Here is a 27016-nt window from a genome sequence, read left to right on the forward strand (position 1 = left end):
ATTTTAAAATAATTTAAACTACTTGCCAAACTACTTGGTTTGCCTTTAGGTAGCTTTAGAAACTTCCTACTGTGTACATGACAGAATTCATTTCAAGGAAGAGAGATGAACTGTTTACACATCCAACTGAAAACTGTGAGTTCTATAAGAAAAATCACTTTAAGTAGCAGTGGCTGGAATTGCAAGTTTTGCACCCACCGTGTAGTTATAACCATAGGGTGCTCGGAGTTGCATGTTTTTTATGTGAGTTGTTATTTTTACAACCTGACATGCTAGCTGGTCCTAAACACTCCCCACTTTATGGCCAGAATCTTCCCAGCCTTATAAATGCAGATTTGGAGGTGGGCCTGCTGTCAAAATGGCCCTGAATGACAGCGGGTTGGGATCTCGCTGTGAACCCACCGCTATGTCAGTTTCTCAGCTTTTAGGTCTGTGTGCAGATTGCAGATCCGACACCATGCGTCCAGCACTTTATTAAGGTACTTAACAGGTAGTTTAGTGCTATTTAAGAGGATTAAAAGCAGGGACTTACAATTTTACCAATTTTTTGATGGGTTTGGTGTCCTTCGGAGAACACACCAGGCGTAATGTATTTGCTTTATGTGTTCTTTGCTTAAGAATTCATAACAACACATTGCTTTTAAAAACTAGTTGGTTTATTAACAAAAGGTTTAACAATCACACTACACATTACCAGTTCATCCACCAGGTTCACAACCACCTGCTTCATCGTGGATCCCCCGAACCCAACTGGCTGGGGTTTTCATCACGTGACTGGCTAAGCCACTCCCACCTCAACAGCTCCACAACTATTTTAAAATAACTTTACACCAAGTGCCTCCTTTTGTAAGGGCACCAGAACCCACAAATTTACAAATCAACTGGGAACCTTTCCAAATTAAAGTAAAATCCTGTTCCCGGGGGTGATGATACATTCCAATCCCTCCGGCGCCCACCTTTCGCTGAAGGCAGCAAGCGTACCGGTGGACACTGCGTGCTCCATCTCCAGGGACACCCTGGTGTGAATGTAGCTGCGGAAGAGAGGCAGGCAGTCGGGCTGAACGATCCCCTCAACCAGCCGCTGCCTGGACCAGTTAATGGCCACCTTGACCAGGCCCAGTAGCAGTCCTATGAGGAGGCCCTCCGACCCAACCGCTCCCCTCCGCACAGGATGCCCAAAGATCAGGACTGTAGGACTGGAGTGCAGCCAGAAATCGAGGAGCAGCCCTTTCAAATAATGGAAGAGATGCTGCAACCTCACACACTGAACAATCACGTGGAACACGGACTCGACCAGACCACAGTAAATGCAGGCGGCCTGTGAGTCCATGAATTGACTTAAAAACTTATTGCACGGGACTGCCCCATGCAACACTCTCCAGGCCAATAGATAAAGAGAGGACTCCCGGGTAGAGAGCCCTCCATCAGGGACTCCCACCTCCTCCGGATGGCACGATGGTGCACCATAGCATGTCTGGACAGCAGACGAGAATGCTAAAATGGAGGGTGTGCAAGAGCAGCCATACAGGAATCCCTTCCACGCAGAGCTGAAAGGCACGGAGGGGATTTCGCGGACCCATCTCAAGTTGTGAGGCGCCGGCTCCCAAGGGAGGTTTCGGGGCTTGGCGCCGATGAAGAATTCCGTCCGGACGGGGGTCAGTTCAGACGGGATCGCCCCACATGCTTGAGCCTCCTCGACATACCTAGTGGAGTCAGCGCCCTGTGCCAGTTTCAGCGACTCAATGGTTTTGGCCGTGAGCTGGACATCGGCCAAGTCAGGTACTGCAACCTGCAGTGGCGACATGCAACCCACTCCTCCGCCATCCAGTAGATCGCTGACCCTGGTCACCTTGCCAAACACAGCCCTCTCCTCCACCTGCCACCTAAAACCATGGAGGTACGGAGTCCTGAGCAGCGGCTCCTGAAGGACAGCCGCCACTCCAGATGGGGGAGAACTGCGCTTGCAAGTGACCGTGTTCCAGACCCAGATGAATTCTTGGTAAAAGACAAGCAGTCCCTGCATGGAGGCCTGGACCTCCCAGGTTTATAAACAGGAGCTGCATGTCATAATTGAGGCCAGGCTGCTGGTGGAAGAAATATGTCGCCAGCGCACAACATCTGGGAGCATGCTCGGTGTACAGGTATCGCTGCAGGGTCTGAAGATGGAAAGTCGCAGCCTAGATGCTCACGCACACTAGCACCTGACCGCCCTCCCTAAATGGGAGACTCAGAACTGCGGCAGGGACGCAATTCTTCCTGTTGTCCCAGAAGAAGTTGACCAACTCCTTCTGTATCTTTAACAGCTCTACAACTATTTTGAGTTGTACCTGTAATTCAAATGTAATACAAATGTCCCCTTATTTAAGGGGAACTAAACCGACAAATAAACAAATTAAACTTTTGATGTTACGTGGTTCAAATTAAAATTTGGTTACCGTGGGTGATGATGCACTCCAGTCTCTCCAGTGCCCACCTCTCGCGGAAGGCCGCGAGCGTACCGGTGGACATCGCGTGCTCCATCTCCAGGGACACCCCGGCTTGGATGTAACTGCGGAAGAGAGGCAGGCAGTTCAACAGCTCTACAACTATTTTGTAAACAACATTAATCAAGTGCCCCCTGATTAAAGTCGGGGGGTGGGGGGGGCACACTCCAAACACTTTCAAACAAGTGCCCCCTTGTTTTTTTAAAACATTTTTTTGAGGGCACTAAAAACATAAATTATATAAGTGCCCCCTGGCTAAAAGGGGGAGGGGGGCACTAAAACTGACAAACATAGACAAATTAAACTTTGGACAAGGGGCAAATTAAAATTTGGTTACCGTGGGTGATGATGCACTCCAGTCTCTCCGGCGCCCACCGCTCGCGGAAGGCCGCGAGCGTACCGGTGGGCATTGCGTGCTCCATCTCCAGGGACACCCTGGCTCAGATGTCACCACAAAAGAGAGGCAGGCAGTCGGGCTGAATGACCCCCTCAATCGCCCGCTGCCTGGACCAGCTGATGGCCCCCTTGGCCATGCCCAGGAGCAGTCCTACGAGGAGGCCTTCGGACCTACCCGCTCCCCTCCGCACAGGGTGCCCAAAGATCAGGAGTGTGGGACTGAAATGCAACCAGAATTTGAGGAGCAGCCCCTTCAAATAATGGAAGAGGGGCTGCAACATCGCAAATTCAATAAAAACATGGAACACGGACTCCTCCAGTCCGCAGAAATTACAGGCGGTCTGGGAGCCCGTGAACCGACTTAAAAACTTATTGCATGGGACTGCTCCGTGCAACACCCTCCAGGCCAAGTCCCGAATAAATAGAGGAAGGACTCCCGCGTAGAGTGCACTCCATTGGGAACACCTGCCCCCTCCGGATGGCAAGATGGTGCGCCATGGCGTGTCCAGATGGCAGACGAGGATGGCAATGTGGTGAGTGTGCAGGAGCAGCCCATACAGGAATCCCCTCCGCACAGAACTGAAAGGCACGGAGGGAATTTCCCAGAGGAGGCTCAAGTTGTGAGGCACGGCTCCTGAGGGAGGTTTCGGGGCTTGGCACCGATGAGGAATTCCGTCCAGACGGGGGTCAGTTCAGACGGCATCTCCCCACGTGCTTGAGCCTCCTCGACGCACCTAACAGATTCAGGGCCCAGCGCTGTTTTTAGCGACTCGCTGGCATTGGCCGCGCGCCGGACGTCGGCCCAGGATAGGCGCTGTGTCAGCTCGTCTGGTGCCATCCAGCCCGCTCCTCCGCCATCGAGCAGGTCTCTGACCTTGGTCACCTTGCCAGCCACAGCCCTGTCGTCCACCTGCCACCTAAAACCGTGGTCGTGCAGGTACAGATTCCTGAGCAGCGGCTCCCGAAGTTCAGCTGCCGCTCCAGATGGGGGAGAACTGCGCTTGCAGCTGACCTTGTTCCAGATCCTGATGAGTTCCTAGTAAAAGACAGGCAGCCCCTGCATGGAGGCCTGGACACCTCCCGGGTTTATAAACAGGAGCTGTGTGTCATAATTGAGGCCAAGCTGCTGGCGGATGAAATATGTCGCCAGCGCACAACATCTGGGAGGATACTCGATGCACACGTATCTCTGCAGGGTCTGAAGATGGAAAGTCGCAGCCTGAATGCTCACGCACACGAGCACCTGACTGCCCTCCCTAAATGGGAGATTCAGAACTGCGGCAGAGACCCAATGCTTCCTGTTGTCCCAGAAGAAGTTGAGCAGCTCCTTCTGTATCTTCAACAGCTCTACGACTATTTTGAGTTGTACCTGTAAATCAAATGTAATACACATGCCCCCTTATTAAAGGGGCACTAAATTGACAAATAAACAAATTAAACTTTAGACGTTACATGGTTCAAATTAAAATTTGTTTGCCGGGGGTGATGATGCACTCCAGTCCCTCCGGTGCCCACCTCTCGCGGAAGGCCGCGAGCGTACCGGTGGACATCACGTGCTCCATCTCCAAGGACACCCTGGACCGGATGTAACCGCGGAAGAGAGGCAGGCAGTTCAACAGTTCTACAACTCTTTTTGTTGCAACAAAATAAACAATTAAATCAAGTGCCCCCTGCGGGGGGTGGGGGGGTGGTGGGGGGTCACACTCCAAACATTTTTCAAGTGCTCTTTTTTGTTATTTTGGGTTTTTTGTTGTTGTTTTTTTTTGTTTTTTGGAGGGCACTAAAACCACAAATTATACAAATGCCCCATGGCTAAAAGGGGCGGGGGGGGGGGGGGTCCCTAAAACCCAACAAAATAAACTAATTAAACTTTAAAACATATAAAATCAAATTAAAATTTGGTTGCCGGGGGTTATAATGCACTCCAGTCCCTCCGGCGCCCACCTCTCACAGAAGGCCGCGAGCGTACCGGTGGACACCACGTGCTCCATCTCTAGGGACACCCTGGCGCGGATGTACGCACGGAAGAGAGGCAGGCAGTCAGGCTGAACGACCCCCTCGACTGCCCGCTGCCTGGACCGGCTGATGGCACCCTTGGCCTTGCCCAGGAGCAGTCCTACGAGGAGGCCCTCAGACCTACCCACTCCCCTCCGCACAGGGTGCCCAAAGATCAGGAGTGTGGGACTGAAGTGCAGCCAGAATTTCAGGAGCAGCCCCTTTAAATAATGGAACAGGGGCTGCAACCTCGCACATTCAGTAAAAACATGGAACACGGACTCCTCCAGACCGTAGAAATTGCAGGCGGCCTGGGAGCCCGTGAACCGGCTTAAAAATTTATTGCACGGGGCTGCTCCGTGCACCACCCTCCAGGCCAAGGCCCTGATAAATAGTGGGAGGACTCCCGCGTAGAGTGCCCTCCATCGGGGACCCCCACCTCCTCCGGACGGCAAGATGTTGCGCCATGGCGTGTCCAGACGGCAGACGAGGATGGCAAGGTTGAGAGTGTGCAGAAGCAGCCCGTACAGGAAACCCTTCTGCGCAGAACTGAAAGGCACGGAGGGGATTTCCCCGAGGCGGCTCAAGTTGTGAGGCACCAGCTCCCGAGGGAGGTTTCGGGGTTTGACGCTTATGAGGAATTCCGTCTGGACGGGATCAGTTCGGACGGGATCTTCCCACGTGCTTGAGCCTCCTCGAAATTTTCATGTAGCAAGTTAGTTGACCACAGCAGGACTCGAGCCTGCAATCTTCTGATAACATCGTGGATCACAATCAAAGTCAGATGCCTTATCCATTAGGCCACGCGGCCGCTGCCAAATAGCACCATGGGATCTTTTACATCAACTTGAGAGAGAGCACACAGGGCCTCATCTGAAAGACAGCACCACCAACAGTGCCATGCTCCCTCAGCACTGCATTGGAGCATCAGCCTAGATTTTTGTGCTCAAGTGGGACTTGAACCCACAACCTTCTGACTCAGGCGAGAGTGCTGCCCACTGAGCCACAGCTGAGGTTCAACAGCTGTACAACTCTTTTGAGGAGTACAAATGAACATTAGATCGAGTGCCCCCCAATCTGGGGGACACTCCAGACACTTATAACTGCCCTCTTTTATTTTTTTGTTTTTTGGGGGTTTTTTTCCGTGTTTTTTCTTTCCTTTTGTGATTTTTTTGGGGGCATTAAAATCATATAATTTACAAGTGCCCCCTATAAAAGGGGAGGGGGACACTAAAACCCCAGCAATTAAAACAAATTAAACTTTAAAACATAAAATCAAATTAAAATTTGGTTGCCGGGGGTGATGATGCACTCCAATCCGTCCGGCGCCCACCTCTCGCGGAAGGCCGCGAGCGTACCGGTGGACACCGCGTGCTCCATCTCTAGGGACACCCTGGCCCAGATGTAGGCACGGAAGAGAGGCAGGCAGTCAGGCTGAACGACCCCCTCGACCGCCCGCTGCCTGGACCAGCTGATGGCACCCTTGGCCATGCCCAGGAGCAGTCCTACGAGGAGGCCCTCGGACCTACCCGCTCCCCTCCGCACAGGGTGCCCAAAGATCAGGAGTGTGGGACTGAAGTGCAACCAGAAATTGAGGAGCAGCCCCTTTAAATATTGGAACAGGGGCTGCAACCTCGCACATTCAGTAAAAACGTGGAACACGGAATCTTCCAGACCGCAGAAATTGCAGGCGGCCTGGGAGCCCTTGAACCGACTTAAACATTTATTGCATGGGACTGCTCCGTGCACCACCCTCCAGGCCAAGTCCCCGATAAATAGTGGGAGGACTCTCGTGTAGAGTGCACTCCATCGGGGACCCCCGCCTCCTCCGGACAGCAAGATGGGACGCCATGGCGTGTCCGGACGGCAGACGAGGATGGCAAGGTTGAGAGTGTGCAAGAGCAGCCCGTACAGGAAACCCCTCCATGCAGAACTGAAAGGCACGGAGGGGATTTCCCCGAGGCGGCTCAAGTTGTGAGGCACCGGCTCCCGAGGGAGGTTCCGGGGTTTGGCGCCGATGAGGAATTCCGTCCGGACGGGGGTCAGTTCGGACAGAATCTCCCCACGTGCTTGAGCCTCCTCGACACACCTAACGGAGTCAGGGCCCAGAGCTGTTTTTAGCGACTCGATGGCATCGGCCGCGCGGCGGACATCGGCCGAATTTAGGCGCCGCGCCAGCATGGCTGGCGCCATCCAGCCCGCTCCTCCGCCATTGAGCAGGTCCCTGACCCTAGTCACCTCACCAGCCACAGCCCTCTCATCCGACTGTCACCTAAAACCTTGGTCGTGGAGGTACGGATTCCCGAGTAGTGGCTCCTGCAGGACAGCCGCCACTCCAGCCGGTGGAGAGCTGCGCTTGGTGGAGACTTTGTTCCAGACCCTGGTGAGTTCCTTGTAAAAGACAGGCAGCCCCTGGACGGCGGTCCTGACGCCCCCCCAAGCTCACAAACAGGAGCTGCGTGTCGTAGTTGAGGCCGTGCTGCTGGCGGAAGAAATACGTCACCAGCGCACGCCACCTAGGAGGGGGCTCGACGTAAAGGTATCTCTGCAGGGTCTGAAGACGGAAAGTCGCTAGCTCAACAGCTCTACAAACCTGTGAGAATACTCACAGGTGCATACATTACACCAGGTAAGTGCAGTCGGGTTCTCAGTAACTCTCTATTGCTTTGGCAAGTTGACAGCTGCAGAAGTGGTATAAAAGCTACCATTTCACAACTGTTCACTTTCCAATGTCAGAAGATGAAGCCTTCAGGATTTTGAAGAAACTTTTGAGCTGTATGCAGGTTGGAAGTGTTTGTAGTGAACTCTCTATTGTCACCACCTTGGAGCAACCTCTCTCACCATTGGCAGATCGCTTCTGTCATTTCAACCTCACCTGCCATCTATACCAACAGTATCGGTGCCCTTGAAAGAAAATCTCTCCTAGCTCCTCCAAATCCCACCAGGATCAGGCCCAACACCAACATCACTAAACATACCAGCATCACCAACAGCAACACCAACCTTCACTGCAATCACCTGATGCTGAACAGGACACAGGGCATCAGCACCTGATCACATTGCTGCCCAAGAGGCTAGCGATGGTCTCAACATTGCCATATTTACTTCACTTGACACTCCGCGCCTTGATGCAGCAGCTTGTCACCACCCCACACCAGCTCCATAAAGCATCCTCACAATGCCCAAACCATTCTTTTCACACTCATCACCAATGTGCAGGGTATCCTTATGTCTGACCATTCACTCCCACTCACTAAGCCACTTCCAAAGGTGCACACAAATCTGTCTTAGAAAACAAAGTGTTAAAAATAAAGATTTCAATGTTTGACAACACGTTAGCAGAAAATCTACATAGAAACATAGAAAATAGGTGCAGGAGTAGGCCATTCAGCCCTTCGAACCTGCACCACCATTCAATAAGATCATGGCTGATCATTCCCTCAGTACCCCTTTCCTGCTTTCTCTCCACACCACTTGATCCCCCTAGCCGTAAGAGCCATATCTAACTCCCTCTTGAATATATCCAATGACCTGGCATCAACAACTATCTGCAGCAGGGAATTCCACAGGTTAACAACTCTCTGAGTGAAGAAGTTTCTCCTCATCTCAGTCCTAAATGACCTACCCCTTATCCTAAGACTGTGTCCACTGGTTCTGGACTTACCCAACATCGGGAACATTCTACCCGCATCTAACCTGTCCCGTCCCGTCAGAATCTTATATGTTTCAATGAGATCCCCGCTCATCTTTCTAAACTCCAGTGAATACAAGCCCAGTCGATCCAGTCTCTCCTCATATGTCAGTCCTGCCATCCCGGGAATCAGTCAGGTGAACTTTCGCTGCACTCCCTCCATAGCAAGAATGTTCTTTCTCAGATTAGGAGACCAAAACTGAACACAATATTCCAGGTGAGGCCTCACCAAGACCCTGTACAACTACAGTAAGACTTCCCTGTTCCTATACTCAAAATCCCCTAGCTATGAAGACCAACATACCATATGCCTTCTTCACAGCCTGCTGTACCTGTATGCCAACTTTCAATGACTGATGAACCAGGTCTCATGCACCTTCCCTTTTTCTAATCTGCCGCCATTCAGATAATATTCTGTCTTCGCGTTTTTGCCCCCAAAATGGATAACTTTACATTTATCCACATTATACTGCATCTGCCATACATTTGCCCACTTACCTAACCTGTCCAAGTCACCTTGCAGCCTCCTAGCATCCCCCTCACAGCTCACACCGCCACCCAGTTTAGTGTCATCTGCAAACTTGGAGATATTACACTCAATTCCTTCATCCAAAATCATTGATGTATATTGTAAACAGCTGGGGTCCCAGCACTGAGCCCTGCGGCACTCCACTAGTCATTGCTTGCCATTCTGAAAAGGACCCATTTATCCCGACTCTCTGCTTCTTGTCTGCCAACCAGTTCTCTATCCACGTCAGTATATTACCCCCAATACCATGTGCTTTGATTTTGCACACCAATCTCTTGTGTGGGACCTTGTCAAAAGCCTTTTGAAAGTCCAAATACACCACATCCACTGGTTCTCCCTTGTCCACTCTACTAGTTACATCCTCAAAAAATTCCAGAAGATTTGTCAAGCATGATTTCCCCTTCATAAATCCATGCTGACTTGGACCGATCCTGTCACTGTTTTCCAAATGCGCTGCTATTTCATCCTTAATGATTGATTCCAACATTTTCCCCACTACTGATGTGATTCCAACATTTTCCCCACTACTGATGAACTGATGAGATGGGAAAGTGATAATGTAGATAGAGAGAGAGGGATGGGTGGAGGTGCAAGGTTAGTTGGTGTGAGTAAGGATGTGCAGGGGTAGGGAAGGCAGAATAATGGGAATGTGATGAGTGGCACAGCAGGATGAGGTTGAGTGTGACTTTGCAGTAACGTTTCGTGATCTAATGAGATCTTTGAAAGATTTATGCACTGCCGCCAGCTCCTCCTGACGATATCCCTGCTTGTGCCCTCCTGTGCAACGTGCAACCAGGCTGCATTGGTGCCCTGGGGAGGTATCTTCCATCCATTGGAAGGGAAGAGAATCTCCCTGCGTGCAGTGACTCCCTCCTTAAGCATCTGCAGGGAGTCATGGGAGAGTCTGGATGCAGCCGTGCTGTAAAGGAAACCAGCTAGTGATGCATCATCAAATGATGTCATCAGACCGGCTTCCTGTTAATTGGCCGGGAACCCTGCAGCGCGGACTTAACAAGCCCAATCATCGCAAGATTGCTGTCAAATTTTGCAGAGGCAGTGTTGGTGGTACTTCTCTACTGCTTTAAGGTACATTATCCATCGGCTAGATTTTCCACGTTTTTTGCATGCTTAACGCCCACTTAACGTCCATTTTACCGCTGAAATGACATATATCGCCCATTTAGTCACAAAATGGAAACTGACGGACATTTTTCAGAAATTTATCACCGAGCGTTACTTTCCTCATGTGCGTAACGCTGGGAAAAAATAATACTGCCTGCTCACTTTTTTGGAGCGGAATCATCAGAATGGGCGAAATCAATGTCCATAATATCACCCAGCGTTACATTCCGCACGGAATTAACGCCGAGATTCAATAATACCGCCCGCCCACTTTTTTTGTCGTAAAGATCATATTTGCTGAAACTAGCAGCCGTGAGATCGCCCAGCGTCACTTTCACCACCTCGCACACATATCGCCCACAATATCATTCGCCCAAAAAACCACCTGGAAAAAGTGGAACTAACCAGAACTAATCACAGCGTTATGGACACCATGTTCTACAACACATGTCGCATCCTTTAAAAGACTGCTCTGCTTCAATCTCGGGGGAGTTCAGATACTCTCTGGAGGCCATTGGAGTTGATGTGAACATCTGTACAAACATCTTGACCATACTGTGACCTATTGGAATTTAATAGGTGTCTTCATCGGGACATCCATTGTTTGTGACCAATCAGTGGAAAACAGAGAGCTATTGCAATGGGGCCTGTTCTTTCTCACCCTCTCTTGATGACCAATGACAAGGCTGCAGACTCAAGATGGGTGAAGGTACGCTCCACAGCATTATGTGCCCAATGTAAGACATGACAGACTGATGAGGAGGACCAGACGTTACACCCCCCGCAAGTATAGGGACAAGCGGTCTTACCTCGACTTGCCCGATACCACCTGCCTTCGGAGACTGCACTTCCACGAAGAGGTTATCTCTGAGGTATGCCAGCTCATAAGGGGAGATCTGCAGCCTGCCAGCACCATCAGTACTGCACTGTCCGTTGAGGTCAAAGTCACTGCGACACTGTCGTTCTATGCCCGGGTTCTTTTCAGGCCACAGCTGGCGACATTTGTGTATTGTCTCAGCATGCCACACATTGCTGCATTAGACAGGTCACTGAAGCCCTATACGTGCACAGGAGGGACTTGATCAGCTTCCCTATGACCAGGGAGGCACAGAGTGAGGGGGCTCAAGGATTCTCCAGAATTGCAAACTTCCCCAAGGTGCAGGGAGCAATAACCTGTACGCTCATTGCGATGCGGGCACCTTTTCAGGATGCAGAGGTTTTCAGGAACCGCAAGGGATTCCACTCACTGAATGTCCAACTCATTGTTGACCACCAGTAAATTATAATAGCAGTGAATGCTAAATTTCCGGGCAGCATCCATGATGATCACGTCCTGCGTGAGAGCACTGTATCTGACTTGTTTAACAATCAGCCAAAGGGTCAATGCTGGATGCTTGGTGACAAAGGATATGGCCTCACCACCTGGCTGATGACCACCGGCGTGACACCCACACTGAAGCTGAGAGACGATACAGCGAGAGCCACAGAGCCACTCGCAATATTGTGGAGAAAACCATTGGAGTGCTTAAGCAGCGCTTTAGATGCCTGGACCACTCAGGAGGCGAGCTCCAATACCACCCTGAGCAGATAGCTCAATTCGTGGTGGTGTGCTCCATGCTGCACAACTTGGCTGTTAGGAGAGGACAAGAATTGCCTGATGAGTCTGACAGTCTACCTCACCAGAGAGAGGAAGAGGAGGACGAGGAAGCGGATCGGCCCAGACAATCAGGCTGACGCTGAAGCCATGCCCCCACCCCTCTGTAGACTGCATAAAAGGACCTGTGGTGGCATGATAGCTGTGAGCCTTATGTCAGGAGCTCATCAATGAGCGCTTTGCCTGAAAGAATGTTGGTGTTATTTACAAGGCTGACATACTGCTGGGTGTGCAGGTCATACATCAATGGTGGGCATCACCTTGGTGACAGTTAAAGTTTAAGTTGATTAAAGTTAAGTGTAATTATAACCTTTGATGTTAAGGAATCACCAGTATGTAATGGTGCGGCTATTTGAGTCAATGCGCAACAAGGTTTTGTTCAATAAAAAACATTTAAACCAAACAGTTGTCTGAAATCATCAGTATTTTTGTATAAACCAACCCTCCACCCCCCCCCCCAACTTCTCCTCCCCACCTCTACTCCTTCCCCTTTCCCTTCCTGACTCCAAGCTGCCTTGCTCCTCAGGCGATGCTTCATGGGGGGGTGAGGGGTGATGACGGCCGAACCGCTGCTTGAATGGATAAGGGAGACGACGGTCTCGAGGTGGCAACATGCTCCGAGCCAGAAGCAAGATGTTGCTGCTGGCTCTCATGTGTGGTTGGCAATGGGGATGCGGCACCTTAGGGTGCAGTGCAGTGCTCCGGGACCACTGGAGCCCTCTGCCACCAGTGTTCCTGGCTACCAGCTCCAGGGCCTCCTCCATCCCTTCCATGTTATATATTATTTGTTGGACAAAAACTCGGTGCCAACTATGTTCTTGGTGCTTAATTGGCTTCTTGCTGCTGGTGAATCTCCCTCGTGCCTCTCACAACAGCCAGACAAGCACAAACCACAGCCACACATGCCTTCAGTCCCTCTCAGCTCCCTGTCTCTCTGTCTCCTCTTCTGCGCATGTTATGATGACCCTTGACCTCCTGAATCATGGGAATTGAGAGTTGCCATGCTGTTGCTAAGGACGGTGACATTTTATGGCAGAAGGTCAGCGAGATTTAACGCTACCGCCCATTTCATATTGCTCGTGGTAACGCCCAATTTCAAAAATGGAGACTAGGTGCTTTGAGAATGGGCGAGAAGTAGGCGATCTGAAAACCCATTTTTACCGTCCACGCTGGAAATAACGCCCATTTTTGGGAGATAAGCACAAAAGTGTAAAATCTAACCCCATGTCTCAGAAGCATATAGGAGGGCAGGTATCACTATAGCTCTGTAGACCATGAGCTTGCTGCCGGATTTGAGATCTTGGTCTTCAAACACTCTTTTCCTCAGGCGACCGAAGGCTGCACTGACACACTGAAGGCGATGTTGGATTTCGTCATCGATGCCTGCCCTCGCTGACAGAAAGCTCCCAAGGTATGGAAAATGGTCCACGATGTCAAAGGTCTCGTCATGGATCTTGATAATTGGGGCGCAGTATTTTGTGGCAGGGACAGCTTGGTAGAGAACCTTTGTCTGATAGATGTTTAAAGTAAGGCACAGTCTCTCATATGCTTCACTGAACGATGGTTTGGATGTTGGCCTCTGAGTGTGCACAAACGCAAGTGGCATCTGCATACTGTAATTCAATGACAGAGGTTGGAACAACCTTGATTCTGGACTGGAGGTGATGGAAGTTGACCAATTTGTCGGTCGTCCTGTAGATTAGTTCCACTCCAGCAGGGAGCTTGTTAAAGGTGAGATGACGCATTGCAGCAAGAAAGATTGAGAAGTACATTGACCTCAACTCTCTTATCTGGAAGTAGAGCATGCCAGGGGATTTCAGAGACCTCAAGAAAGGTGACAAATCCAATTGCAATAATTAGAGGAGTTTCCCTGCTGTTTGCCACAGGGAAAATTATCACAAAAATCCTCCTCAATTGCCTCCTCCCAGTGCCTGAAGAGTTCCTCCCAGAGTCGCAATGCGGATTCCCCCACTAAGAGGCACAACGGATATGATTTTTACTGCGTGACAAATCCAAGAAAAATGTAGGGAGCGGCATCAACCTCTGTACATGGCCTTCTTTGACCTCACAAAGGCCTTCGACTCTGTCAACTGAGAGGGATTATGGAGTATCCTTCTCAAATTCCGCTGTCCTAAAAAATTTGTCGCCATCCTCCGCCTGCTTCAGGATGACGTGCAAGCCGTGATCCTTACCAGAGGATCCACCACAGACACAATACAAGTGCAGACCAGGGTCAAGCATGGTTGTGTCATTACACCAACTAATCTTAGTAGGAAACACCTAATACACAATACAGGTAATTGTGCTTCAAGTGTATATTTACTTTACAAACACATTTTACCACCATTTAGTGCAAAACTTTGCAATCTTTCACTTTCACCAAATTTTAGAATTCCGGCATGAATTAATCAGACACAGCACAGCTTTGAGCAGCTTCTAGGTTTTTGTCCTGCACTTGTGAGCAGTACTTTGACTTCATCAGAATGCAGAGAATGTTAACTCGCACAACACCAGACTCGCCCCTGCTCTCCATCCAGAGGCCAGATTTGTGGGCGGGGCCTGATCTGACGTAAAAGATCACGGAAAACATGAATGTAAGTGGTTTTGGGAGTAATTCATTTGATTTAAAAATTCCCCGATCCTTTGCGTTGGTTCAGCCTATTCTGTCTGGATTGTGCTGATATTACTAACGGAAACAAGTGGAAACTCTAGCCCCATGTGGCCAATGATGCTGTCTGCTACTCATTTTTTATTTACTAATCAGAATGCAATTATCCTCTTCTGGATTGCCCATTAGCCACATATGGCTACTGTCTAATGGCTAACATATTGTATAACACTGGACCACCGGGGAAAAGCTTGTTTTGGCACCGCCAGGCAATTTAACACGGATCGGTAGCAACGGAGCATTGGGGGGGGGGGGGGGAGCGCGGCGGCGGGAGATCGGGGCACCGCCAAGAAACCTCGGAAGGGCAATTGGGTTATCAGTGGCCATTCCACGAAAAATCAGCAGCCACTCCATTCCGCATTGTTGCCGTCGATTTGCAGTGGTAACAGGCCTTAAGGAAAGGTAATTTTGGCCCCTAAGTGTTTTTGGAAAGGATCTAAAAGAATGGCTGCAGAACTATCAGAAGAAATGATCTCACAATTATGCAAATATCTGCACTTGGGTCACTAATGATACATGATCACATAATCCAAGCTTTTCTGAATTTGAATGGTACAAGAGGACTAAGCTAATACCAAACATTGTCAGATTTGGACTGTAGATAACATGTTTCAGTGGTGATGCTGAAGGATAGTGGAGGGGAATTTTAAATCTCCCCCCTCGGTAGGAACAGAGCGGGGGTGCAGATAAATTGGAGCAGCTCCATTCCCAATGATTTTGGATTTTAACGCTGCTAGTTTGGTGGAAAATGGGGCATCTGCTGGACTTAGGAACGTACCTCATGATTTAAAACAAATTGGAGTCTCAAAGCGTCAATGGAACTCTGATCGCGTTTTAATCCGGGCCTGAGTAGAGAAGCCATGACGGCTTTCCTGCCAGCTAAAACCAGGTGGCAGTTGTCAGGAGAAAGGAGAGACCCTCTAAAATAAGTCAAGACCTTTCCATTGTGGGGCGAGGAGGAGCAGAAGAATATACTGCACATTCTGTGCCTTATTACTTCTTCAACCATTGACTTCCAACTCACATCCTCAAACACTTAGCTTATTGAATCTGTCACAAAATATGAGATGGAGGCAATTAAATCCAATGGATTAGGTATGTCTATCAGAAAATGTGATCTTAATACCTATTGTACTTTTTTGAGGCCCTGCACAACAGACAGACGAAGCCTTTCCAATAACATGGGACCTCTAAAATGTACCCCCATCAGCTTTTCCGCTTCTACTGAAGTCTTGAAAATGCTTGAATTCAAGTTGTTATTTAAATGAATTACATTTGGTTGCTTTAGGTTTTGGGAGAACATTTAAAAAAAACAACGGTATGGTAGCCTAATAGTTATAATAGTGCATTAGCGAAAGATGTGGTTAGGATTCTTAATGAATACTTTACAACCGTTTTCACAAAAGAGAGGGGTGATGCAGACTTTGTAATGAGGGAGGAGGAGTGTGAAATATTAGATAAAATAAATATAGTGAGAGAGGAAGTAATAAACAGCTTAACAGCTTTGAAAGTTGATAAATCCCCAGGCCCGGATGAAATGTATCGTAGGCTGTTAAGAGAAGCAAAAGAGGAAATAGCAGAGGCTCTGGAAATCATTTTCCAGTCCTCACTGGCTACAGGTGTGGTGCCAGATGACTGGAGGACTGCAAATGTTGTATCTTTGTTTAAAAAGGGAGAAAGAGATAGACTGAGTAATTACAGGCCAGTCAGCTTAACTTCGGGGGAAAATTATTGGAAAAAATTCTGAGCGACAGGATAAATCTTCTTTTGGAAAGACATGGATTAATCAAGGACAGTCAGCATGGATTTGTTAAGGGAAAGTCGTGTCTGGCTAACTTGATTACATTTTATGAGGAGGTAACCAGGAGGGTCAATGAGGGCAGTGCGTATGATGTAGTGTATATGGATTTTAGCAAAGTTTTTAATAAGGTCCCACATGGCAGACTAGTCACAAAAGTAGTAGCCCATGGGATCCAGAGCAAAGTGACAAGTTGGATCCGAAATTGGCTCGGAGGCAGGAAGCAAAGGGTAATGGTTGATGGGTGTTTTTGTGACTGGAAGGCTGTATCCAGTGGGGTCCGCAGGACTCAGTGCTGGGTCCCATGCTTTTTGTGGTATATATCAATGACCTGGAATTGAATGTTGGAGGTATAATTAAGAAGTTTGCAGATGACACTAAAATAGGCTATGTGGTTGATAATGAAGAAGAAAGCTGTGGAGTACAGGAAGATATCAATGTACTGGTCAGGTGAGCAGAACAGTGGCAAATGGAATTCAATCCGGAGAAGTGTAAGTTAATGCATTTGGGGAGGTCTAACAAGGCAAGGGATCACACATTAAATGGTACGACACAGAAAAGTGTAGTGGAACAAAGGAACATTGGAGTGCAGATCCACAGATCCCTGAAGGTAGCAGGCCAAGTAGATAAGGTGGTTAATAAGGCATATGGAATACTTGCCTTTATAAGTCGAGGCATGGAATACAAGAGCAAGGAGGTTATACTTGAATGGTATAAAACACTGGTTAGGCCGCAGCTGGAGTACTGTGTGCATTTCTGGTCACCACATTACAGGAAAGATGTGATTACGTTGGAAAGGGTGCAGAGAAGATTTACAAGAATGTTGCCTGGACTGGAGAATTTTAGCTATGAGGAAACATTGGAGGTGCTGGGTCTGTTTTCTTTGGAACAGATGAAGCTAAGAGGAGACCTGATTGAGGTGTATAAAATTATGAGGGGCCTGGATAGAGTGGATAGAAAAGACCTATTTCCCTTGGCAGATGAGTCAACAACCAGGCAAAATAGAGTTAAGGTAATTGGGGGAAGTTTAGAGGAGCTATGAGGGAAAATGTCTTCACCCAGGGGGTGGTGGGTGTCTGGAACTCACTGCCTGAAAGGATGGTAGAGGCAGAAACTGTTATGTATGTAAACATTGTAACTGTGTAAGACTTGCCACCAATGGGCGCAACTGTTAGAGGCCCAAGGGTCACCTGCACACCTCGTGTAAGGGAGTATAAAAGGTTGGCTGCCATGCTGCTTAGGCACCCTGGAGTTGTATTAAAGAGACTAAGGTCACATCAGTTTTAGCTCACATTACTACTATACTTAACAATTGGCGACGAGTAACAGATTACGAACTTTCACGCGGTCATGGCTGCCTTTGGTATTTTAGAGAGATTTGTAGGGGGTGATGATTGGGAAGCCTTCGTTGAGCGTCTCGACCAGTATTTTGTGGCCAACGAGCTGGATGGTTCGACAAAGCAATCAAGCACAGGGCGATTCTCCTCACCGCGTGTGGGTCCACAATATATGGCCTCATCAAGAATCTGCTAGCACCGGATAAATCAACGTTGGTTCAGGAAAACCTCAAGCAGAAGGAGAGAGTCCTAATGGCCAGATATCACTTCTACATGCAACACTGCTCCGAGGGCCACGACGTGGCGAGTTATGTCACCGAGATGCCTTGCGGAAACTTGCGAATTTGCTGGATTTTTTGGGGAAATGCTGTGGGACTTTTTTGTGCTTGGCACTGGCCACAAAGTCATTCTTCACAAGCTGCTGTCCACCAAATCCCTACTCCTACTCCTACTCCTGCACCTATTTTCTATGTTTCTATATAAAATGGGGAAGGTGACTCAACCGTGGCTAACAAGGGAAATTAGGGATATTGTTTGATCCAAGGAAGAGGCATATAAATTAGCCAGGAAAAGCAGCAAACCTGAGGACTGGGAGAAATTTAGAATTCAGCAGAGGAGGACAAAGGGTTTAATTAGCTGGGGGAAAATAGAGTATGAGAGGAAGCTTGCTCGTAACATAAAAACTGACTGCAAAAGCTTCTATAGATATGTGAAGAGAAAAAGATTAGTGAAGACAAACATAGGGCCCTTGCAGTCAGATTCAGGTGAATTTATAATGGGGAACAAAGAAATGGCAGACCAGTTGAACAAATACTTTGGTTCTGTCTTCACAAAGGAAGACACAAATAACCTTCCGGAAATACTAGGGGACCGAGGGTCTAGTGAGAAGGAGTAACTGAAGGAAATCCTTATTAGGCGGGAAAATGTATTAGGGAAATTGATGGGATTGAAGGCCGATAAATTCCCGGGGCCTGATAGTCTGCATCCCAGAATATTTAAGGAAGTGACCCTAGAAATAGTGGATGCATGGGTGATCATTTTCCAACAATCTATCGACTCTGGATCAGTTCCTATAAGCTGGAGTGTAGCTAATGTAAACCCACTTTTTAAAAAAGGAGGGAGAGATAAAATGGGGAATTATAGGCCAGTTAGCCTGACATCAGTAGTGAGGAAAATGTTGGAATCAATTATTAAAGATGAAATAGCAGCGCATTTGGAAAGCACTGACAGGATTGGTCCAAGTCAGCATGGATTTATGAAAGGGAAATCATGCTTGACAAATCTTCTAGCATTTTTTGAGGATGTAACTAGTAGAGTGGACAAGGGAGAACCAGTGAATGTGGTGTATTTGGATTTTCAAAAGGCTTTTGACAAGGTCCCACACAAGAGATTGGTGTGCAAAATTAAAGCACATGGTATTGGGGGTAATGTATTGACGTGGATAGAGAACTGGTTGGCAGACAGGAAGCAGAGAGTGGGGATAAATTGGTCCTTTTCAGAATGGCAGGCAGTGACTAGTGGGCTGCCACAGGGCTCAGTGCTGGAACCCCAGCTATTTACAATATACATTAATGATTTAGATGAAGGAATTGAGTGTAATATCTTCAAGTTTGCAGATGACACTAAGCTTGGTGGTGGTATGAGCTGTGAGGGGGATGCTAGGAGGCTGCAGGGTGACTTGGACAGGTTAGGAGAGTGGGCAAATGCATGGCAGATGCAGTATAATGTGATAAATGTGAGGTTATCCACTTTGGGGGCAAAAACGCTAAAGACAGAATATTATCTGAATGGCGGAAGATTAGGAAAAAGGGAGGTGCAACGAGTCCTGGGTGTCATGGTTCATCAGTCATTGAAAGTTAGCATACAGGTACAGCAGGCGGTGAAGAAGGCAAATGGTCTTCATAGCTAGAGGATTTGAGTATAGGAGCAGGGAGGTCTTACTGCAGTGGTACAGGGCCTTGGTGAGGCCTCACCTGGAATATTGTGTTCAGTTTTGGTCTCCTAATCTGAGGAAGAGCATTCTTGCTATTGAGGGAGTGCAGTGAAGGTTCACCAGACTGGTTCCCGGGATGGCAGGACTGACATATGAGGAGAGACTGGATCGACTGGGCCTGTATTCACTGGAGTTTAGAAGGATGAGAGGGGATCTCATAGAAACATATAAAATTCTGATGGGACTGGGCAGGTTAGATGCTGGCAGAATGTTCCCGATGTTGGGGAAATCCAGAACCAGGGGACACAGTCTAAGGATAAGGAGTAAGCCATTTAGGACTGAGATGAGGAGAAACTTCTTCACTCAGAGAGTTGTTAACCTGTGGAATTGCCTACTGCAGTTAGTTGTTGATGCCAGTTCATTGGATATATTCAAGATGAAGTTAGATATGGCCCTTACGGCTAAAGGGATCAAGGGGTATGGAGAGAAAGCAGGAAAGGGGTACTGAGGTGAACGATCAGCCATGATCTTATTGAATGGTGGTGCAGGCTTGAAGGGCCAAATGGCCTACTCCTGCACCTATTTTCTATGTTTCTATGTAAATATGAGCCAGAACGCTTTTGAGAAACTGTGGGGCAACAAGGCACAAAGGCCAAAACTGAGCCCGATTCAGAAAAAGCTCCGCACCTGCACCAAAGTGCTCATACCAGTCATTGGCAGTGCGGCAGTTAAGGTATCGTACGATGGAGCTGTGCATGATTTATCACTGTGGATTGTACCAGGCGATGGCCCAACGCTATTCGGCAGAAGCTGGCTGGGAAAGATTCGATGGAACTGGGATGACATCAAAGCTCTATCTTCAGTGGATGATGCCTCGAGCGCCCAAGTGCTGAGCAAGTTTCCATTGCTATTTGAACCAGGCACCGGCAACTTCACAGGCACCAAGGTGCAGATCCATCTAGTCCCCGATGCAAGACCTGTTCAACACAAGGCTCGAGTGGTTCCATATATGATGAGGGTAAAGATAGAGATCGAACTGGACAGACTTCAACGAGAGGGAATCATATCGCCAGATGAATTCAACGAGTGGGCTCGTCCGATTGTTCCAGTTTGAAAAGCGATGGCACAGTCAGAATCTGTGGAGACTACAAGGTAATGATCAACAGAGTCTCATTACAGGACCAGTACCCACTACCCAAGGCAAATGACCTGTTCGCAATGTTAGCAGGGGGGATGTCATTCACCAAGTTGGACCTAACCTCCGCCTACATGATACAGGAGCTAGCTGAAACTTCGAAAAGATTGACGTGCATCAGCACGCATAAAGGACTGTTTATATACCACAGGTGCCCTTTTGGGATCCACTTGGCTGCTGCCATCTGCCAGAGGAACATGGAGAGTCTGCTGAAATCAGTTCTGTGCACCGTTGTGTTTCAAGACAACATCCTGATCATCAGTCGTGACACTATCGAACACCTGCACAACCTGGAACAGGTTCTATTGTGACTGGACAGAGTGGGACTCAGGCTGAAACACTCCAAGTGTGTTTTCCTGGTGCCAGAGGTCAAATTTTGGGGGAGAAAGATTGCGGCAGACGACATCAGACCCACGGACTCAAAGACAGAGGCCCTCATGAATGCACCCAGACACAGAAAGTGACGGAGCTGCGTTCGTTCCTGGGAATCCTCAACTATGTTGGTAACTTTCTACACGGGTTAAGCACTTTGCTGAAACCGTTGCATATGTTGCTACGTAAGGGTGACGACTGGGTTTGGGGTAAATCTCAAGAGACAGCCTTTGAGAAGGCCAGAAACCCACTTTGTTCTAATAAGTTACTTGTACTGCATGACCCGTGTAAACGATTAGTGCTAGCTTGTGGTGCATCTTCGTACGGGGTCGGCTGTGTGTTACAGCAAACCAATGTATCGGGCAAACTTCAACCGGTTGCATACCCGTCTAGAAGTCTGTCTAATGCTGAAAGAGCCTACAGTATGGTCGAAAAAGAGGTGTTAGCATGTGTATATGGGGTCAAGGTAATGCACGAATATCTATTTGGACTTTGGTTTGAGCTTGAAACCGACCACAAACCACTCATGTCGCTGTTTTCAGAAAGCAAAGGTATAAACACCAATGCTTTGTCCCGCATCCAAAGATGGGCACTAATATTGTCCGCCTATGACTATGTTAAGACGGATTGCAAAAGTTTCTATAGATATGTAAAGAGAAAAAGGTTAGTAAAGACAAATGTAGGTCCCCTGCAGTCAGAATCAGGGGAAGTCATAACGGGGAACAAAGAAATGGCGGACCAATTGAACAAGTACTTTGGTTCGGTATTCACGAAGGAGGACACGAACAACCTTCCGGTTATAAAAGGGGTCGGGGGGTCTAGTAAGGAGGAGGAACTGAGGGAAATCCTTATTAGCCGGGAAATTGTGTTGGGGAAATTGATGGGATTGAAGGCCGATAAATCCCCAGGGCCTGATGGACTGCATCCCAGAGTACTTAAGGAGGTGGCCTTGGAAATAGTGGATGCGTTGACAGTCATTTTCCAACATTCCATTGACTCTGGATCAGTTCCTATGGAGTGGAGGGTAGCCAATGTAACCCCACTTTTTAAAAAAGGAGGGAGAGAGAAAACAGGGAATTATAGACCGGTCAGCCTGACATCGGTAGTGGGTAAAATGATGGAATCAATTATTAAGGATGTCACAGCAGTGCATTTGGAAAGAGGTGACATGATAGGTCCAAGTCAGCATGGATTTGTGAAAGGGAAATCATGCTTGACAAATCTTCTGGAATTTTTTGAGGATGTTTCCAGTAGAGTGGATAAGGGAGAACCAGTTGATGTGGTATATTTGGACTTTCAGAAGGCGTTCGACAAGGTCCCACACAAGAGATTGATGTGCAAAGTTAGAGCACATGGGATTGGGGGTAGTGTACTGACATGGATTGAGAACTGGTTGTCAGACAGGAAGCAAAGAGTAGGAGTAAATGGGTACTTTTCAGAATGGCAGGCAGTGACTAGTGGGGTACCGCAAGGTTCTGTGCTGGGGCCCCAGCTGTTTACACTGTACATTAATGATTTAGATGAGGGGATTAAATGTAGTATCTCCAAATGTGCGGATGACACTAAGTTGGGTGGCAGTGTGAGCTGCGAGGAGGATGCTGTGAGGCTGCAGAGCGACTTGGATAGGTTAGGTGAGTGGGCAAATGCATGGCAGATGAAGTATAATGTGGATAAATGTGAGGTTATCCACTTTGGTGGTAAAAACAGAGAGACAGACTATTATCTGAATGGTGACAGATTAGGAAAAGGGGAGGTGCAAAGAGACCTGGGTGTCATGGTACATCAGTCATTGAAGGTTGGCATGCAGGTGCAGCAGGCGGTTAAGGCGGCAAATGGCATGTTGGCCTTCATAGCGAGGGGATTTGAGTACAGGGGCAGGGAGGTGTTGCTACAGTTGTACAGGGCATTGGTGAGGCCACACCTGGAGTATTGTGTACAGTTTTGGTCTCCTAACCTGAGGAAGGACATTCTTGCTATTGAGGGAGTGCAGCGAAGGTTCACCAGACTGATTCCCGGGATGGCGGGACTGACCTATCAAGAAAGACTGGATCAACTGGGCTTGTATTCACTGGAGTTCAGAAGAATGAGAGGGGACCTCATAGAAACATATAAAATTCTGACAGGGTTAGACAGGTTAGATGCAGGAAGAATGTTCCCAATGTTGGGGAAGTCCAGAACCAGGGGTCACAGTCTAAGGATAAGGGGTAAGCCATTTAGGACCGAGATGCGGAGGAACTTCTTCACCCAGAGAGTGGTGAACCTGTGGAATTCTCTACCACAGAAAGTTGTTGAGGCCAATTCACTAAATATATTCAAAAAGGAGTTAGATGAGGTCCTTACTGCTCGGGGGATCAAGGGGTATGGCGAGAAAGCAGGAATGGGGTACTGAAGTTGAATGTTCAGCCATGAACTCATTGAATGGCGGTGCAGGCTAGAAGGGCCGAATGGCCTACTCCTGCACCTATTTTCTATGTTTCTATGTTATCCACCACAGACCAGGCACGGTGAACTGTGCTGATGCCCTCAGTCGGCTACCATTGCCCACTACCAGAGTGGAAATAGCGCAGCCCGCAGACTTGTTTCTAGTCATGGATGCTTTTGAGAGCTAGGGGTCACCCGTCACAGCTCGCCAGATCAGGACCTGGACCAGCCAGGATCCTGTGCTATCACTTGTAAAAAGTTGCATCCTCAATGGGAGCTGTTCGGCCGTTCCCGGGGAAATGCAAGATGAAATTAAGCCGTTTCACCGACGCAAAGATAAAATGTCCATCCAGCCGGATTGTCTCTTATGGGGTAATCGTGTGGTTTTGCCAAAAAAAGGCAGGGAAATGTTTATACACAACCTACACAATACACACCCAGGCATAGTCATGATGAAGGCTATAACCAGGTCGCATGTTTGGTGGCCCGGCATTGACTCGGACTTAGAGTCATGCATACACCAGTGCAACATGTGCTCACAATTGAGCAATGCACCAAGGGAGGCTCCATTGAGTCTGTGGTCATGGCTTTCCAAACCATGGTCCAGGAGCCACACAGATTCTGCTGGCCCCTTTCTCGGAAAGATGTTTTTAGTTGTAGTGGATGCTTACTCTAAATGGATTGAATTCATAATCATGTCATCCAGCACATCCACTGCCATCATTGAAAGCCTTCGGGCTATGTTCGCCACCCATGGCTTGCCTGACGTCCTTCTCAGTGACAATTGACCGTGTTTCACCAACTCGGAATTCAACGAGTTTATGACCTGTAATGGCATCAAGTATGTCAGGTCTGCCCCGTTTAAGCCCGCATCCAACAGTCAAGCGAAGCGGGCAGTCCAAACCATCAAGCAGAGCTTGAAACGCGTGACGGAAGGCTCCTTGCAGGCCCGCTTATCTCGGGTTCTGCTCAGCTACCGGACGTGACCCCACTCGCTCACTGGGGTTCCCGCTGCAGAATTGTTAATGAAGAGAGCACTCAAAACCAGGCTCTCCCTATTCCACCCGGATCTAAATGATCATGTGGAAATCCGGCGTCACCAGCAAAAATGTACACAATCGTGCGGCTGTATCGCGTGACATTGATGTTAACGACCCTGTGTTTGTCCTGAATTACGGTCATGGTCCTAAGTGGGTCGCTGGCACTGTCTTGCACAAAGAGGAGAATAGAGTGTTTATTGTCAAACTATTGAATGGACAAACGTGCAGAAAGCAATTGGATCAGACCAAACTGCGGTTCACCAACAACCAGGAACAACCTGAAGAGGACATCACCATCATCGATCTACCAACACACACCCAACCAGCAATCGACCTCACTGTCAATCAAGAGGATGAACCCACTATTCCCAACAGTCCTGTCAGACCAGCTGCGCCGCAGTGCAGCAATAGTCCAACCAACTCACCCATGCCAGAGTTTGAACTCAAACAATCAACCAGGGAGCGTAGGGCCCCGGATCGTCTCAACTTGTAAATAATTTGTATCAAAGACTTTGGGGGGGGGGGGGAGTGATGTTATGTATGTAAACATTGTAACTATGTAAGACTTGCCACCAGAGGGTGTAACTGTTGGAGGCTCAAGGGTCACCTGCACACCTCATGCAAGGGAGTATAAAACGTTGTCTGCCATGCTGCTTAGGCATTCTGGAGTTGAATTAAAGAGACTAAGGTCACATCAGTTTTAGCTCACAGTACTTCCATACTTAACAGAAACCCTCACCACATTTAAAAGATACTTGGATGTGCACTTACAGGGCTACGGACCAAGAGCTGGAAAGTGGGATTAGGCTGGATTGCTCTTCGTCGGCCAGTGCGGACACGATGGGCCAAAATGGCCTCCTTCTGTGCTGTACATTTCTAGGATTCTATGATAGCAAGCCAGAGCTGAAATCCCAAAATAGCCCATTGAATTCAATAAATCTGGTCATTCATGTCCTGGCACTAGAAAAATGACAATAAAAGCTGCAGAATTGTTGCAACAACACAACTGATTCATTAATGTCCTTCAGTGAAGGGAACCTGTCACATTTACTCTGGTCTGGCATAAAATGTGACTAGTACACACTGTGTGGTTCACTCTTATTAACCTAAGGGCAGCTGTGGTTGGGCAGTACATGCTGCCTTGTCCACATCCTGTGTACAAATCAACAGCACAATAATGTAAAATGTTTTCATAAAAATGCCAACAAAAATTACTAATAAGTCCTAGTACGAAAATGTGCTATGAATTGGAGGAGACAAAGCCTAACAAGCATTGGACCCTTTAAGTGTGCCATTGCTCATTGAGCTTGTCTTAGACCCACTCCACAGGGACAGGTGGAGCATCCAACCTGATGCCTTATGCTACCTTTCCTTTCTACGCATTGCAATATTTAAATGAAGCTATGATGTCTTTTCAGCAAAATCACTAAAGTGGCAAATGTATCTGAGCCAAATGCTCTGACGCTCCAGTGTTCTACTATTGTTTCACTAATTTTAGTGGCTAGAAAATATACCCTGAATAGATTTGTGATCATTCTTAACTGTCACACTTATTATCGTGCAGCATTGTGTGCAAAAATACAATTTTACAGTACTATGAGCTGGATTTTCAGCTTTTGGGGCGGCAATGGCAGCGGGCCGGTAAAGTTTGCACCTGGGAACAGTTTGGCCTGAATCATCAAAGTTGGGCAGCTGGGCCCTGAGTGTGGGGCAGAGTGCTAAGGGAGGTGTTCCTCTCTTAGGGCGCTAGGCTAGCTGAGCAAGGGAAAATCTCGAGCTCAAGAGTGTACTCTAAGAGAGGCCTGGGGAGAAAAAAAAACACCAAAAATATTCCCAATTCATAGCCCATGCCACCACAATATAAATCGCAAAAAAAAAAGAAAAAACAAACACACTTACCTGAGATGGACATTACTCACTGCAGCCTGTATAGGTTGGACCACCCGTTTTTACAGGCAGTCCCAGCAGGACGTGCTGCAGGGCATATGGGTCGGGCAGGAGTCCAAAAGTGAGCCGTTGCACACTGGCTTAGCTCTTCCGGGCAGTACTGCTCCACACCCCAGCAAAACTGGCCCTGAAAACAGATCTCCGAATGAATTGTCATGTGCTGCATGCTGCACAGCTTGGCCATCTTGAGGTGCCAGGCATTGCCAATGGGGATTGCAGGGCCACCTCCGGAGGAGGAGGACAATGATGAGGAGCCCGGCAAGGCCCCGATTGCACAGCTATCCCTTCTATGGGGGAGGCCACGTCGAGATGCTGCCGGACCAAGAGCCGCAGGTTGCCAGCTCATAATGGACTGCTTTACTTGGATAGTGGAAGCTGAGGGAAGCAACTAAAACTGACCACGCTATGTGCAACCATAAAGGCCCAAACACTTTC

At 48.3% G+C, this 27016-nt stretch overlaps 1 non-coding gene across 1 annotated transcript; it reads right to left on the minus strand.

The window, feature by feature from the left end:
- Window positions 1-5595: 5595 nt before the first annotated feature.
- On the minus strand, window positions 5596-5685 carry trnaq-uug (transfer RNA glutamine (anticodon UUG)). The gene is given in 2 exon segments: window positions 5596-5631; window positions 5649-5685. It is a non-coding gene; the product is annotated as a tRNA-Gln (tRNA).
- Between the last annotated feature and the right edge of the window lie 21331 nt (window positions 5686-27016).

Source organism: Pristiophorus japonicus, chromosome 5 (assembly GCF_044704955.1).
Source record: "Pristiophorus japonicus isolate sPriJap1 chromosome 5, sPriJap1.hap1, whole genome shotgun sequence".
NCBI classification, from domain to species: domain Eukaryota; kingdom Metazoa; phylum Chordata; class Chondrichthyes; family Pristiophoridae; genus Pristiophorus; species Pristiophorus japonicus.